The sequence below is a fragment of the Ambystoma mexicanum genome, chromosome 8, assembly GCF_040938575.1.
Source record: "Ambystoma mexicanum isolate Mex_15411 chromosome 8, UKY_AmexF1_1, whole genome shotgun sequence".
Taxonomy (NCBI): Eukaryota; Metazoa; Chordata; class Amphibia; order Caudata; family Ambystomatidae; genus Ambystoma; species Ambystoma mexicanum.
Genome location: NC_090929.1, coordinates 549,668,496 through 549,686,178, shown reverse-complemented (window position 1 = coordinate 549,686,178; position 17,683 = coordinate 549,668,496).

Here is a 17,683-nt window from a genome sequence, read left to right as displayed (position 1 = left end):
CAAAAATAGATTGCTATGTTTATAATGCTCTCTTCCAACATGTTGCTGTTTCATATGATGCTACTAGGTTTAGCTACTGTGCAAATCAGTAGTTTTCATTGTATTTGATTCGGCTTCTTTGGGATCCATAAAAGGTGACCATCAGGCTAGACACATATTACCGTAGAATGTAAATGCATTAACTCCGTGAGCTAACTTGTTAGAAAACAGCGAAGCATCTGCAATACGCAATATACACAAATACGGAGGTCTTAATATACACTTTTAACTACTAAAAGGAAGGTGGAGAAACATTTTCTTTCCATTGCCCTGGGAAATAGGCTCAGTGATAAATTCCTGCTACGGTATAACAACCCACTCAGACTTAAAAATGGCACTGCGTGTTTTCTGGTCTGAAAGAGACGCCGTTTTGGTGCTGTGGGGTCCTTCTACGCATAGCTGATTTCCGTTCATTTGCGAGCTCTTCTATTCAGCTTTTCATAGAAAGGCAAGCGTCCATCTAAGCTGTGGCTGCCAGTGTCTACACGCGGTAATGGAATGTTTACTCCAAGAGCGCTCGAGCGGTGGGGCAGAGAGGTTACTTACAAGGGTTGCAAGCACGCAAGGCTGCCGAGCAGGCACACTGTTAATCAGCAGGTGTCTGCAAAACCTATCGAGAAAACATGCGGCTGAAGAGAACCCCCTGCAGGCGCGCAGTTGGAGAAAAAGAAAAACTCACCAGAGCAAGGCTCTGGCAGTTCTAGCAATGCAGAATGGAATTTAGTCAATAGGAACGACGTACTTTCTGCATTCAAAACGAGCTAGATATGAAGGAGGTGTTTTTGAATGTCTATGCAGGGCTAGCTCTTGTTCAATAAGATTTCGCAAGGAGATCAGACAGGTTGTTGGATGCATATGAACACCAATGGAAATGGGGACCTTAGAATGTTTCCTGTCCATGATATCGGATATAGCCTAAAAGAAGCGGACCTACAGTTGCCCGATCCTCTTTCTGTGTCTGCTGCGCCTGGAACGTGCACTTGTTGACTGTGAGAAGAGATAAGGTTGCAGCTGAGCGCAGAAAAAAATCGGATGCCAACGTGTCAAGAGCAAATGTAGAGCACTTAAACTTAACTGAGATGAGGAAAATAAGGTAATGCATTTAAAATATACGTCTGGTCTTGATATACTTCATCCCGCATTTGTTCTCAACGTGGGTTCACAGCACATTTTGTCTTTTTTGTGAGGTGGGTGAGCTATGCAAATTATGCCCATTTTGCAGTCCGGGCCATGGGAGTGGCGCAACGCACAAATGACAGTCGAGCCCACTGTCAAAGTGTGACAGCTATGCATGGATGAATGATGAAGCATGAGTGCATAATGGCAACGAGGAAAGGAAGCAAGCAAATTTGCGCAGGGCAAGATCAGATGTGGAAGACCGAAGAGGCTACAAGCATGCAGCGAGGTGTAAAAAGGCACACTTCTGGCCAGGTCCACGCACAACACCACAATAGCTCAATCCTGTGGAACTAATGGAGCGTGCACCTAAACGTAGACCTGGATGTGCTGGGTGCAGAGGACGTGTGGGCTAGCAGAAGAGCAGTGCTCCAGGTAAACTGCTTAGGGACTGACAGACATAGGCTTGTTAATTATAGGTTTGCCGGTATCCCATTCTGGCGGGATACCAGCAAACCTGCTTTACCGTCTCTGCTGCCCAATATCCCGGTATTACCAGGATATTACGGGTGGTGGGGAGCAGGTACATTTTCATCCCCATGGAGTCCCATAGGATGGTATTGCCTGAATTACCGGCACCAGTTACACCACTACCTGTGATTCCAGCAATTATTTGCAGATAAGGGACTGATCTACCAGCAGGTCAGGCCTGCTGGGAGATCCGTGGCTCCCCCCAGCAAACTTGAAGTGTGCGGGTCTGGAAAAAATGCAGGAGCTGAAATTACCAGCATTTTGTCAGGGATTTCTTCTGGACTGGCACACTTCTAATGCGGCCCATAGAGTTTGCGAGCTCTCTCCGCCAAGATAAGCCCACATGATATAGTTCAAGAAAAGTATTAGAGATTTAGGACCCAATTCACAGAAAAGTGCACATTGATACTGCAAGGTCCCCATGCTGAAAACGACTTTGCGTTTCCCTACGTGCAAAGTTTCCAATGCGCGCTCTGAGTATTCATGAAATCCAAATAGCAAAGCAACCCGACCTGCAAAAAAAATCAGCTGCTCTAGGAACGCCCACAACACGCCCCTACGCAAACCAAAAACATAGCCATAGACCAACTTTTGATTCACCATCCAGCAGCCCTGCAACACTGCATGCGGTCCGCCGTAAGTAAAGGCTGCACCCCAGAAAAATTGTGAAAGGTCCCTATAAGTAACGGCTGCACCCCTGGGAATCTGTGCAAGGTCCCCCATAAGTAAAGGCTGTACCCCACCGAAACATTGCAACGTCCCCCGCCCGTAAGTAAATACTGCACCCCAGCGAAACTGCGCAAGGTCCTTCATAAGTAAAGACTACTCTCCTGCAATTCTGCATGCGGCTCCCCGTAAGCAACAGATGTGCCCCTGCATATCTGCGCAAGGACCATCGTAATTAAAGGCTGCACCTCTGCGAATCTGCATGAGATCCCCCTAATTAAAAGCTGCACCCCAGTAAAACAGCATGATGTCCACCAGAAATAAATGCTGCACCCCAGTGAAACTGCGCAAGGTCCCCATATGTAAAAGCTCCATCCCTGCAAGGTCTGCTGTAAGTAACAGCTGCTGCCATATACCCCTACTGCACAGCAGCCCCCTGAATCCTTGACACCACCCACCAGCCCCACTCCCTTCCAATACTACCCCCAGACAGCCCCTCAGGTCCTGACACCAACCACCAGCCCCCCTCACCTCCACCCACTACCCCAGGCAGCCCCTCAGGCCCTGACACCAACCACCAGCCATTGTCAACTCTGTCACTACTCAGGCAGCCCCTCAGGTCCTGACACCACTCACCATCCCCCCTCACCTCTGCCACTACCTAAGGCAGCCCCTCAGGATCTGACAACAGCGACCAGCCACTCTCACCTCTGAAACTACCCAAGGCAGCCCCTTAGGTCCTGACAACACCTACCAGCCCCGCTCAACTCTGCCTCTGAGCAAGGTCCCCTGGAAGTAAAAGCTGCACACCTGTGAAAACGCAAATCATCCCCCATACACCCAAGGCACCCAAACCACTGACATATACCCCTACTGCCCAGTGGCTCCCTCAAGCCCAGACACCACTGACCAGCCCCCTTCACTTCTGACATTAATCCCAGGCAGCCCCTCAGGTCCTGACACCACCTACTAGCACCCCTCACCTCCACCCACTACCCCAGCCTGGCCTGCCAGATTACACCACTACCAGTCCAATTGTGACCAACAACTTACCTCAACTCCACTGGCTTGCCTCCAAAATGAAGCACACCAGCCACATATCCTCCCCTAGCCTGAACAACTGGGGGCACTACTGCAGAATCCATGTCTGTAGCTCATCACAGGACTCCCTGGTGCATCACTCTCAGTTGCACAGCAACAGGACAGCAGTATGTAGCAGAAGCTACACTGTGAATTCACCATGTACATGTGACATATTAAAGCACTGTAATGAAATGTGAAGTATCATTGTGCCATTCCAATGGCCTCAACGCGCTGTAGGTGAATGACCTTGGAGCACACAAGTTCAAAACATCCCTGATAGGATAGAGTCACATGTAATGTGTGTGTTCATAGTAGCCTATAAAAATCAATCAATTAAGGGAGTCAGGTAGGAAGGCATAGCTGGCAAAGTCCCTGAATGTAACACAAGTAGAACAGACATGTGTTTGGGTTATGTGAAGGCCATCTGAGAGTGTGTGAGCCAAGGAGATGGATGATGTGAACATCCAGATTTCGAAAATCCAATATATAAATATGTAGCATTTGAGTGGCAGATGTGTAGCATGACATGGGAGCATCTTCTTAGTGATAGCTAATGTGTGTACGTGGGTGGCTATGCATTAGTAGGGATACACCTAATAAATAACTACTGCGCAAGTGATGAGTGTATCCCACACATCCACAGTGGGGCCTCCAACCCACGTGACAGTCACAGAACAAATGCAATCCTAAACCATAGTAAACCAACTTCAGAACATGTGCAACAAGTGTGTGATGAAGAAACTGAAATTTGTATTCAAAATATAAAAACTACAATAAACAACTATTTGGAAGGGATGAATTGTCCAAGGTTGAAAAATGAACAAAACTAAAAAAAAAGAACATCCACACAAAGAACTATTTACACTGGCAGTGGGCTCAAATGCCTCTCAATGCATCCTCCAGGGCAGAGTCACATTCCTCATCCTCAGTATGGAGGCAGGCCTCTGTTCTCACCTGGATCGCAGCCTGCCTCAAAGTACGCCTTTCCATCACCTCTGCCCTGGAACATACAATCCATGCCTGCCTCGCCCGCTGCCTCTCTGTCATCATCTGCCTCCGAATCTCCATCCTGATGCACACCATATCCGGAGTCTCCTCCGTTCCTCATGCCAGATGTCACCACTGTCCTGCCTGACTTGCCTCCTTGATGACAAATGGCCCTTCATAGATTGCCTCTGGACACTCCTCATCTGCTGCTGCCTGCCTGAGTGTAGGCTGTGCAGGTACCCTGCTGTCTGGATGTCACACATTGGGAGAGTACAGTGCCAGCACTGTCCTTAAGTGCCAGCTGTCCCACTGCTGCCTGTCCCTGTGTTGGTGCCTGGGCAGACATGTACGTGGATCTACCACCAGAGGCAGGGAAGTGCCTACCACCAGAACGGGTGGTGTGGCTGTAATTGGCATAGAAGGGGCCTTGATGGTAACTGGCAAGGAAGGGTCCCGGAGGACGACTGGGGCACGGATGAGAGAGTGGAGGAGGATGCATGTGAAGGTGTGAACACCCAAAGATCACCCAATAGTGGTGCATGTGCCCCCTGGCCCAGATAGAGGCACATCAAATCATGATGTTGTGACAGCTAATCACAAGTAGCTGTTACAGCATCACAAATTACGGTTGTCCGCCTCACCAGACCAGTCAGCAGGGAGTGTACCAACTCAGGGCTGGTCTCCTCGGTGTGGGTGGAGGCATCAATGATGGTGGTCACTGCCACAGCAGATGGGCCAGGGACAGGAGGTTGTGCAGTTCCATCTAGAGTGCACTGCACATCTGTGTGTCCCTGGCCCAGAGGTGCAGCCTGAAGACAATCCTGGATGCTCCCACCAGACCCTGTGTGCCGACCTTCACTTGACTCATCCTCCACCACCACCTCCATCTGCCTGGATGACTCCTGAGACTCTTCATACCAGGATAGCTCCTCCCTCCACCCGCCCTGGCCCACACTGATGATACCCCCACCACAACAACCTCCTGGGATGTACCCCCAGTAGCACTTCCTGATATTACTTGCGCTCCCCCAGGCATCTCTCCCTCAGATAAGGTGGTGAAAATGGTGGCTGGCCGGGGTGTGCGCTTGGGTCTGATGGCCTGGTCCCTGCCTTTCTGCTCTACAGTGATGCATATGCACTCTTCATGAGCTGCAGTAACTGTGATAAAAAATTGAACAAAAGACATTGGGCATCATTACACGGTAGGCGGTAACCATGGCGCCATGGTTGCTGCCGGTATTTTACTGTGTCCGCCTTCGTGGATGGCGGAATTACCGCCCTACTCCAAGGTGAGCAGGGGCGGTAATTCCCCATTCACCAAGGCCCTTCCCCATTCCCATTTTTGCGCCCAAAGGGCATAATGGGAATGGGGAAGATGCTAATTACGGTACCGCAAATTGCGGTACCTTAATTAGCACCAAGGTCCCTTTGCGGCACCCTACTTTAATGGCTGGTAAAACGAGCCGTTAAAGTCGGGTCCCGCAAAGGGAACTCATAGTAAGACGGTAAAGGTTAACGGTCACCGGTAGCACTACCGGTGACTGTTAACCCTTACCGCCTTCCGTGTAATGAGGCCCACTGACATCAGTTATCATTGTCAATGCATGTGTGGCATAACATTAACATGACCAATCATGCAGCATGTTACAACCAGAAACTGACACACACACAACACACACACACACAGGCACGCACAGGGATATCACATGTCTACTGTCACATGGCTGCTGTGTGAAGGATAAATCACAGTCATGACACACGCACCTATCAACACAGCGCATTGTTGTGTGGCCAGAAACACATCACCAATCAATGGCAATGCCACCATACCAATGACCAACCAACACAATTATGACATGCGGCCACGGGCATGGGAACTGCACCAGGGCACCTGCCCACACAAACACTGTCACCTATATGCACCTGTGACAGCACCGGCACACATATCAGGGAATCAATTGCTCATGTTGTGTGTCCCAGCATACACATATTGTATGTACACCCTGAGATATTAATGCAACAGGTTGACATACACAGACATCTATGCACATGTGTCACTCTCAGCAGATGTGTCAAGATGGATGCACTTGCAGGTATGCCACACATGGAGGTGTCCATCACGCACATCCCTCATTTGCCCACAACATAGAATGCCCGCCTCCGTACTGTCTCTTGTTAGAGATATTTTTGGGTGGCAAGTTTTGGTGGTATTTGTGTGTTATAGGGGTGAGTCTAGAATATAGGGAACTGCCTGGTGATTGTTTTCACATTCATTCATTTTCACACCGGGGTCACCATCGGCCAGCCAAGACTGGACTTAGTACACTCTAGAACACAAACTCATTCCCTTGCAATGTTATATTATAATACCATGTTTTGCCCTTTTGGTGGCATCTCAGAAGGATGTATGTTATTATTTCAAATGAGAACATTTCATAGATGAAAATGTTGAATTGTAAATGTTTGTATTCAAAATAATAACCCCACAGCTAAATTGCCTTGGTTTATCCTGTTACCCCTACCTCCTTACTTACCTTTTGGGGATACACTTTGCTGTGTGCCACCAAGTCCCTGCAGTGCCAGTTCCTTTCACTTCTGTGGATGGGATCTGGTGCTGCACGGACATTTTCTTTTGTTTCATTTTCTTTTTTATTTATTTTCAAAAACATTGTTTGGATGAATGGACACCCCCACCACCAATGATTCCAATTTAGTGAACAAGGATGTGGGGGACACCATCACAACCCCCGCTTCCCTTGTTCGTTATCATGAAAAGCTGAATGATTGAAATGTTTGTCATTTTCAGCTGTACATTATTTTGGTACAGTCAAAATGCGATCATTTCAACAACTCTTTTTTTAATGGTAGTTTTGTGCAATACCATCTCAGAATACATTTACCATGTACGTAAATGCTATCATCCACACAAAGCCCCAGAGAAAAAACCCACTTCACTTTGACCTGTTGATTTTATATTTTACCACATGTGATAATGTTAATTACCGCCTTCAGTAAGATGGGTTTACCACCCGCTCTGTATCCATCTGTAAACCAACCCAAGAAACCTGAACACATAAATAAATACTGTACCTGACTTGTTTGTTTTGCACGTACTTTATAGGTAATTGAGCCTCATGCATACAACAGAACAAACATATAAGGCACTGAAGAGATACGTGCCTTTGTTCACTTGCCCTAGCTAATTTCACAATCTATTAAAATAATACAATGCGTTTACAATTCCGGCTGCAATATTTAGCACACGTTTTGCACTCTCCCGCCCCAGGTGATGATCCATCCAGTAGTTCAGAGAATTGCTGCAGCCCTCTCTCCCACCTCTAACTTGGCAGAGAACACAAAGCAGCGAACTTGAGACACTTAGCTCTGAGAGTGCTAACTTCTATTACTTGCAATTATTATTGTTTGGCAACTGATTCTGCATTGGGAAATACACTTCACTTTAGTATAATGGGGAGCAAACAGACTTTGTGATGCCTGATGTGTAGAAACCCAGGCAAAATCGATATCTACATTTGTGATTTTAAAGTTACACGCACCTCACTTATACTTTTCATGCTCACCAAGAGGATGTCCGGTTCAATGCTTGCCTGGACACAGCAAGGTTGGGATTCCCACTCAGATCGATTGTTGTGAAACACCCCCATGGCAGCTCTCTGGACAGCGCTAGCACTGGATTTTCCTTCCTCTGCCTTCTCCCCTTCGTGCTTAGGACACCTCAGCCCACGCTCTTCCGAGAGAAAGCATGCACACCACTAACCAGTTCCCCACGCTCCAGAATACAACCCAGGAAGAACAGCCCTTTGATATCACTGCACAATCCTTTTAAACCAACCCCAGAGATCTGCCCCCTGATGTATGTTCCCTTAAAGAAAATCTAAGCACAGCCTGCCTCTGATAGTGACATCATTTGCTCATCGAGGACCACCTCCCTTTTGAAAAGTTCCAAAGAAACACGTCTTCTGCCTGCCACCTTTCCCTCTGAACCAGGCTGTAGCAACAGATGCAAATAGGTACATCTTTGTGCTGTTTCCTGCTCTGAAAGTCTTTAAAACAATAAACTAGTTTTTAGCTAAAGAGATTTCACATTTCACAATTCTTACTTGTCACCTCTTCATTCAAACACAGCCCAGCCTTAATTCTGCACATTGTATTCATTGCATTTCCAAGCTAACCTTGCACATCCCAAATACCTGGACATTCAGTAATCAATCTGCACCAAAGTTTGTACACAAAAATCATGAACTGATTTGATCTGAATATAAGTAGGGGTTAGAGGCAAGGGATTAAGGTTTAATAATTGTTAGTGTTATGGTTAATTGCAATTCAGTCCATAACTGTGATGTGGAAAATATGAACATGCTGTGCAGTATCAAGTTCAAATTCATCTTTTCGCTGGCATGTGCTTTATGCATTAATAATACTGACATCTACTAGATTTAGCCTGACTCTCACTCTCTTGCTCACTACCGAGATCAATCCTGCATCCTTGTTGAATTGTGGAGCCCTAGCTAACATTCAGAGTCTCTTCTCCCTACACGCTGCACTTGGTCAATGTCCAACAAGTCCCTGAGGAACAATTCAGACAATACCCATGCATATGTCGGTATACAATGTCTGACCCCACATATGCTCAGCATTGGCATGAGGCAGCATGCTGCTGCATCTCATGTCTACACACAAGCTACAAACAGAAAGGGGCATCTGCAAACATACATGCAACACATACACTGTAAAGCATTGCTCCACATGGGTGCTCACAGGCAGCTTCCAGGTGACTTCTCCACACCCATATCTGGGTGTGAATGTCCGTAAAATACCTCTGAAGGACTCAGAGCTCTATCAGGGAGAACTGGTGCCAGCCCGCATGGTACACCTCCACAGTGAGCTCCTTGGCGAGGGCTGCCACCACCTTCAAATGGCTATGGGCCTTGAGGTCGTCCCATTGTTTCCAGACCATCTTCATTGGAGGGTCTGCCACCCCATCCACAGGCCTAATGTTCTAGATTTTTTGCCTTGCATCGTTACCCAGCTGTGCTTTAGGCTTGAAGAGGGCATTATAGGCTTCCAGGACCTGATCCACCAGGATGCCGGCTTCTGTGGTGGTGAAGTTGGCAGCCCTCTGCCTCGCTGACGTGGGGGTGCTGCCCTCTTCGAGGAGGTTGATGGTCCTGACATGGCACCCCTAAGGCAGGTATGGCGTTGCTGGGTCGTGGATAGGTGCTGTGTAGCTGTGGTAGTGTTGAGAGGGTGAGATGGAAGTCCAAAACACAGAAGAGGTAGTCACAGGTCCAACACAGGAGTACAGGCAATAGCAGTGAGTGAGGCAGAGCTGGGCCGTAGGAGGCTAAAGCAACAGTTGGTGTGCAGGAGGAACTCTGGTGTGTGTCTCTCATCCATAGCAGCCCAAAAACAGAGTAAAGGCCCTTAACCCCTTAAGTGCTAAAGACGAGTATGCTCATCCTAGGTGCATGGTTATCTCCATTAGCAGGATTTTCCTTAGCAGTTAAGTGATTAACAAGTAAATTACGTCCTACGTGCTGGGAGCAGCGCATCTGCGCGGTGTGCCTACACAGTTCACGGCAATGACGGTGTAATTTAAGGTGCACAATGCCATCACTGCCTGTGCATGCAAAGGTACAAGATGGACAAGTATCACATACACGTATTTGTGGGTGCTACACAAGCCGCTTCCTTCAGGTAAAAAGTTCTGCTTTTTTATTTTTGGGGGTTGCCTCTGCACATACCCACGTGTAATTCTGTCAATTTCGAGGCCTTTGAAGTGTCGTATATGCAATGTATCTGTTTTGAGGTGCCTCTGCATATTTTGTACTGCTGTTTCCACATTTTGGAAGCTTTTTGGGTATCACATGTGTAATTTTTCTGTTTCGGGGAGCCTCTGCGTACCGTGTACCGCTTTTTTCACCTTTTGGAAGCTTTCCAGGTATTGCGTATACAATTTTTCTGTTTTGGGGAGCCTCTGCATATTGCATGCCACTTTCTTCAGCTTTTGGAATTCTTACAGTTATCGGATATGCAATTGTTCTGTTTTGGAGTGCCTCTGCGTATCTCATATGCATATTTTTACTCTTGGAGCACATTAGAGCCTTGCTGGACCACACATCTATGTTGCACAGCACTCAATTATTCTGACCCCGTGTATGGGTTGGAGCTTGTTCCCTTCCTCATATTGTCCAGAATAAATATCTTGGTATGCCTTCCATGTATTCATTACATCTGCAACATGAGTGGAAAGGCCTGAAGAGGAAAAGGGAGTAGACAGGGTCAGTGACAAGTGCAGGATATATCTTCCCCAGCCCCAGGAGGATGTGGTGGGTCTCAGCCCAATGGTGTCCCGGCACCTGGATGTCGAAGTGGCGGCAGCTACACATGTGAAGTAGAACCACCTAGGGTCACTAGGTCCAAGAAGGGACACCCTGCACATCAGGAACAGGCTCCAACCCATACACAGCACAAGAAAAGGGTCCACAGAGGAAGAGGCGCTTCACTGATGAGAAGCTCTGTATCCTCTTTGATTATGTAACCGATAACATCATGAGATCTTCAGTATGTGGGGAGCACGTTTACAACCACACAACAAATAGTGAATTGGTGGTATGTCACAGACCTCATCAATGCCTTGGGTGTGGGCTGAATAGGTCCAGAAGTGCTGTAATTATCTCACGTGGAAGACCAAGCATAAACTCAGTGTCAACCTGGCCTCTGCACTGGGGGGGCCACCAGAGAAGGAGGGGCTGACTACAATCGAAGAGGCCACGAATCAACTTAATCATCACATGGGTGTGAGTTTGTGGGGGAAAGAGAGAAGGGAAGTGCCTGGCCCCTGTGGGGAAGCTGTTCTACTGGTTTGGCTTGAGTCAGGCTTAATTTTAAATGTCATTTTGTTGCAATTTGTTCTTGGTTTGAATAAACTTGCAATTTCCAAACAAGCCGCTACAGCACTTATTTCAGATTCTAAACCATGGGATTTAAATAGTTACAACCTAAGTTACTCTCAATAACAGGTCACTTAGATTTCAGACATTAGATTTCAGTGGCACACGTTTACAGTTTTAATGCAGGCTTTTGAAAACAGTCATTCAGGCGGCTGAGAGTATTGCACCCAGATTTTGACAGATCCCACAGGCAGGCACACTTTTGCTGTGGGTGTTTTGATGATAAATTCAGCTTTTCCGGATATTGCAATTTCACAATGATTTCTTGAATTCCGTAAATTGTGACACCCAGCAAGAATATTGGATGTTTGGGGGTGTTTAGTACCAGCATTCTGCAGTTTCAGCAACCAAGAAAAAGATTTGAAAACACAATTCTAGATTCCTTTCAGCAAAACACTGCTTTTCATGCAGTCTCCTTTTTTACTTGTTGGGCAGCCCAATGACATGTTTAAGGAGTGAGGTCTCTGTTCCACCACTGACAACATGCATGGTAGATTTGGCAGTCATCTTTTCGTGTTGTAAAGCTCGATTTCCATAGGTTTTGGTGCGCATAGAGGTTTTGCAGCCATTTTGATAATTCTGGCACCATCAGCACACAGTGATGCCACAGAGCAGAGCATACATGGGTTAATACATCCCCACACCCCCCAGTCATTACACTACAGTGAGGTGTTAAATTCTTTTCCTTGTACTGATGTGAGCAGGTCTGGTTTCATGGGTGTTGGGACACATGGGGATGGTAGGCTGGTGAGTCCATGGTTGCTGTTTTTGCATGGCAATATGGGGGGCACTGGTTACAAGGGGACTTAAATGAGGGAGGCTGTCACTGTTACGCATTTATTAGTGAGTTGTAATGAGGGTGGCCGATCCAGCTGCATGGGTGTTGGGACGAATGGTGATGGGAGTCTACCGAGTGATTGCTTGTAGTTTGTGGATGTGTGTTGCCTGACACGTCGCCTTCCATTCACTCACCTGTTCATGTCATGTCTAACCATACTGGTAGTCCACTCTTGGTATGTCTGTCACTTCCTGATGCCATGTTAATCAGGGGATGCCATTTTATGGCATTGGGATTGCTTCCAAGGGGATCCTGGTTTTCCAACCTCTTAGTGATCTCTATTTGGGAGTCCTTTCAGAATTATTCTGACTCAAATTGGATCAAAATGTTCATAATGTTCCCTCAAGAGAAAAAGGGGTAAATGGTACCTGGCCCTTCACTGCATTGCACTCTGGGAGGCAGGCAGTGGAAGTGTTGTGGGTGTTGAAGGTATCAGTGTGTGTGATGCTTTAATTTGCATTTGCTTCAGGTGCGTGGTTCTGGCCTGCATGGGTCTAGGGAGACATTGTGATGGTTGGCTAGGGAGTTATTGTTTGAATTTGATGCATGGCACTTAAGTGGGGCACATGTTGCAGTGTCATTTGGTGCATGGATGTGTTACCTGCCCTGACCTTGTGTTTTTTTTTCTCTACTGAGACATTCTGCAGGGGAAGTTCTTTGCTGTAATTGAAGTGGACATTGCTGTTGCATGCGTGCACACAACGCATAAGCAGAGTTGGGAAGTTTGTAAACCTACGAAGGGGAGCATCGATGCATTCAATGGTACAGCTGGTGCAGGCTCAGAGGGGTAAGATGTGAGGTGAGATGGGCATCCGTCTTGCAGTACACTTGCATTTCTCAAAGTCTGCATGACTACTTTTATGTGAATGTGTGTTGTGAGCATACTTGTCACGGAATGTGGTGGCCACTCCACATCTATAGTGTTGTGTGACATGCATAGGGTTGCCAGGGCAGTCCAGAAATGTGTTAGGTGCTGTTTTCCATTTTGTGCTGAGCCTTCATACTTGTATTCTCCGGTGTGCTGTTGGGGGTCTACATGCACAATAGTTGGTGTTGTCCATTTGACAGTGGTTGGGGACTTTGTTGCTTGTGTGATGTGCTTTGCTGTGGACAATGTAGTGGAACCTCACAACAACCAGACATAGGGCCTGGTCACGAGTTGGGCATTATCCTGGCTGGGATACCGCCCAACTATATTAGCGTTAGCGCCCACCGGTCTAGGGGTATGACCGCCAGATCATGGGTTGGGCGCTAACTATTAATCCCCATTTCCCAATTGGGATTTTTCAGTGCAATTACCACGCAGTAATACCGGCGGCAGTGAATGCGCTGTAAATGAGCATTTCTTTGGCGAAAATACCCCCAGCTCTGAACTGAGAGTAAATAAGCCAGACGCGTGACAGGGCCAGCCCTTAAATGTGGTGGTAATACCGTTACCAGTGCATTTAAGAGCTAACATCCAGCTTGTGATGAGGCCCATAGTAATTACAACCCATTTGGGAAGAAGGCTTGGTGCACCTTTTTCCCTGTTAAACAAGGGCTTTATTTTGTGTACAAAAATGAAAATGGCAACAGGGTATTATTAGTCCACTGCCAAAGAACTCGCGTCTTTATTAAAGCAAGCAGCACATTCTAACCATTTAAGTCGTCATGTGTGACGCATTTCATGTACAGTGTTCATCCACCCCCCTCAATCACTACCGCCTATTTACATGCTAATATTGACATATTGACCCCTCTCCCACTGACTGTATCATCATCTCCAACTTTTTCAAACATGGGTGAGGGTCTCTTCACCGTGGGTCACTGTGTAATGACTGTGTTATGCTTTTGGATACTCCACCCTAGGATGAGTTCTGACCATGTGATGTGCACCTGGCCGTCAACATGAGCTTGGTAGACAACTTGAGGTCAGCCTAGTCCATGCACACAAGGCAACTTTTTTCTCATCCCAGACGTCCAGGCGCACCCATCAAGCCACCCCACAGCAATCTTATAAATGTTGGCATTTCCCTTTGCTCGCCCTTGTACAAATTACAGACATGTTGTTCTCTTTTCCCCCCCTTGTCAGGTAGTCCTCGCAAGGTGCAGGCCTGAGGTCCCTGCATGTCCCACTGATCCATTTGATTCATGAAGGATTTAGGAGCTTTGTCTTGAGGCGTCTGGTGGTTCAAATTGGATCACCATTATCCTGAGGGGTGCTGGATGGCCAAAGAATGGCACGCAAAGTTCCCGTTTTCCCCACATTTTATTCCATGAATCGGGTCCTAATCTGGGGCAGCCATAAGGATAAGATCCTGGTGAGTTGCGGAAGTAGCTGAATAAAAGAGAAGATCATAGAGATCAAGGATCCTAAATGAATAGAGCCAGGGCCATCAAACAGAAAGAAAGAGGCCTGAACGCCCTGGACAATCAGCAAAGTACAGAGCAAAAAAAAAACAGATAACCAGGTGGAATGAGTATCGCATGACAGTACGATAGACAGAGTATCATACAGGTGTGCAAAACAAGGACACCAGGACAGGGACACCAATTACAGAGTATATGATGAAGTTTTTTTTAAAATGAAGTAAAATAAAACACTAGACTGTATACAAGCAGAAAAGTCAATGTTGTGGCATACAGCTAAAAGAGTATCAGGGAGTTTCTTTTTAGCTACCATGCAGGTGAATCTTAGGATTTCTTTAATCCATATGTTATGTAAACTGTGTTTGTAAAATCAACTTTGGATTTTCCCTTGACTAGTTAGTGCGGTACATACTTGGTTCTGTATGGACCAATAAATCAAATACAAGAAGGGCAGGATCTACTTAATGTGTCATGTTAACTAGTGTGTGAAAGTTGTTATTGATTTATCAAATTATCTGAGATAAACTCATTTCACTGTTTGTCACTGTGCTATTTATGGGCCAAAAACAACACTGTCGTCAACCATCATCACAATAGATTTATTTAGGCAAATCTGCTACTATAAAATCATACATGTAAGACACATAAATACAAAATAAAAAAATTGATAAAAACATAAAATCAATTACTAATTGTGGGTTGGGATAGAGCTTGTCTGATTAATTGTGGACATACGTCATAGACATATGCACAGATACACATAATTTTACAAACATTTGTGTTATTTGTTCATGTTATATTCAATCTCTTCTATGCCTTCGAGACGGTCAACCATACAATCCTGCTCAACCGTCTCCATGAAAACCTGGGTATCACTGATCAGGCTCTGGCCTGGCTGACCTCTTTCCTCTCAGATCGACCCTCCCAGGTCCAACTTAGGTCCTTCCTTTTATCTATCTTCCTCTCTACATGTGGTGTTCCCCAGTGGTCTAACCTCTCGCCCTGGCTTTTCAACCAATACCTGACAAATCTCGCCCACTGTATTGCCACTTTCTGCTCAAATTTCCAGTGCTAAGCTGATGACACTCAACTCATTTTCAGGCTGCCCTCTGTCACCTCCTCTCCCTCTCTCATCTCTGATTGCCTAACTGCCATTCAAGATTGGTGTGCCGCCAATGATCTTTGTCTGAATGCCAGCAAGACGGAGAGCCTCCTCATCGGCACCCCTTCACCATCCTTTCCCTTCGCTCTCTGGCTGGCCTCCCTTGGCCCTCCTTCTACCCCCACCTGCGAGGCTAAGAACCTCAGGGTCATCTTTGACTCCACCCTTTCCTTCTCTGCCCACATCTATGAGATCTCTAAAAAGTCAAATGTTCAACTGCACCTCCTCAGAGGTACTCTGCCTTTCCTCTCCTTCCCCCAGAAGCTCATGGTATCCCAAGCTCTGGTTCTCTCTAGCTTGGACTATTGGAACAGCCTCTTTCTAAATCTACCTGCCTCTACTCTCCGTCCTCTGCAACTAATCCAGAACAGGACTGCAAGACTTGTCCTTGGCCTCAAGCCCTGGGATCGTATCTCTCCAGCTCTGAAATCTCTCCATTGGCTCCCAGTGGATACAAGGATTAAATTCAAAACCCTCTGCATTGTCCAGAAGGCTTTCTGGGGACTGGGTCCAAACTACCTTCAGCTATCCCTCTGCAAATACCTCCCCTCCCGAGCTCTTCGCTACTCTACCTCCAACTCCCTCAGGGTCAGTCGTTTTTCAAAGAAACAAGCTGGAGGTAGATCTCTGTCTTTGGCTGGGGCCTCCTTCTGGAACAGCCTTCCTGCCACTCTAAAACTTGAGGAGAACCATCTCCGGTTCCGGAAGCACCTCAAGACCTTCCTATATTCTTCTGACTTTGCTCCCCTCTCCCCTGCAGATCTGTTCTCTCTTGGCACGTGCACCTGGCCACCCTCTATCCTCTGGGCCCAGGTACCTGCTCACCCTGCCACCGTCTCGCACTGCCTCCGGGCCACCCCCTGCACTGAGGTCAGTATCTGTACCCATACAGCCCCCCCTTTTTCTTCCTGCACTTATCAGACCTACCCTGTCTGCTGCCTTAAACCTAGCACTTGCAAATTGCTAGCTGCACTAAAACTGTTTGTTGCCTTTATTATTTATTTATTGTTATTTATCTGTTTCTCCTCTGCTTCGAAGCTTCCGCTTCTCCCCCTTCCATGCACTTTTCCCCTCCCCCTCTCCCATGCACTTGCGCGTTCTCAATGTCACTGGGCATAGTAAGATCGCTGTTTTGTTCACCCCTGTCCCCCTCCCTTGCCTTGTCGTGCTCTGAATCACTTGTGTACGACTGCGATAGAAATAAAATATCAATATCAATATTTAGGAAAGTGATTTACCAATCCTATTTCTTCTTAAGAACCATGGCTGTTTTAAATATTGAGAAATATCCCACAAGTATAGCATGTTCTTGGATTGTATAATTAAAGTGTAACAGGGGCGTCACACTCATGCCCTGATATAAAAAAAAAAAAAAATCACAAAATTCAAAGTCCATATACTATTCGAGTGAAAGATATATTGTTAATATCTTTATTCATGCAGGATGTCAGCCGACACATGTTTCAACATTCGTCGTTATCAAGGCACTCGTCATCAGTGCAAAAGCCAAATCTAGGAATAAATCAGGCTTGTCTTGCTTACTACAGAAAGTTTGTTAAAGGTATGCTAATCCATATACATATGATTGCTCCAGTTAGATGCGTCTGAGAAATACAAAGTCCTATTGTTTAAATCCGGCAGCATGATTGGCGCTGTTTCACCGTTACGCAGTTAAAGTCTTCAATGCCTGATGAAAGGGCTCAATCCCTGCAGACCTCTGACTATCTCCATATTTCTCCTATGTTCTTGGATTAGTAGCAGATAGATAGTGCTTGTCTGACATTCCTGATATTCAATGATTTAAAAATCAGAAAGAGATATTGTTCTCTAAGATTATGATAGGTAGGGCAAAGTAACAACAAGAGCAGCATCTTCTTTTGAACATGAACACAATTTACACAACTTACTAGCCTCACCCTGCCATTTGCTAACACAAGC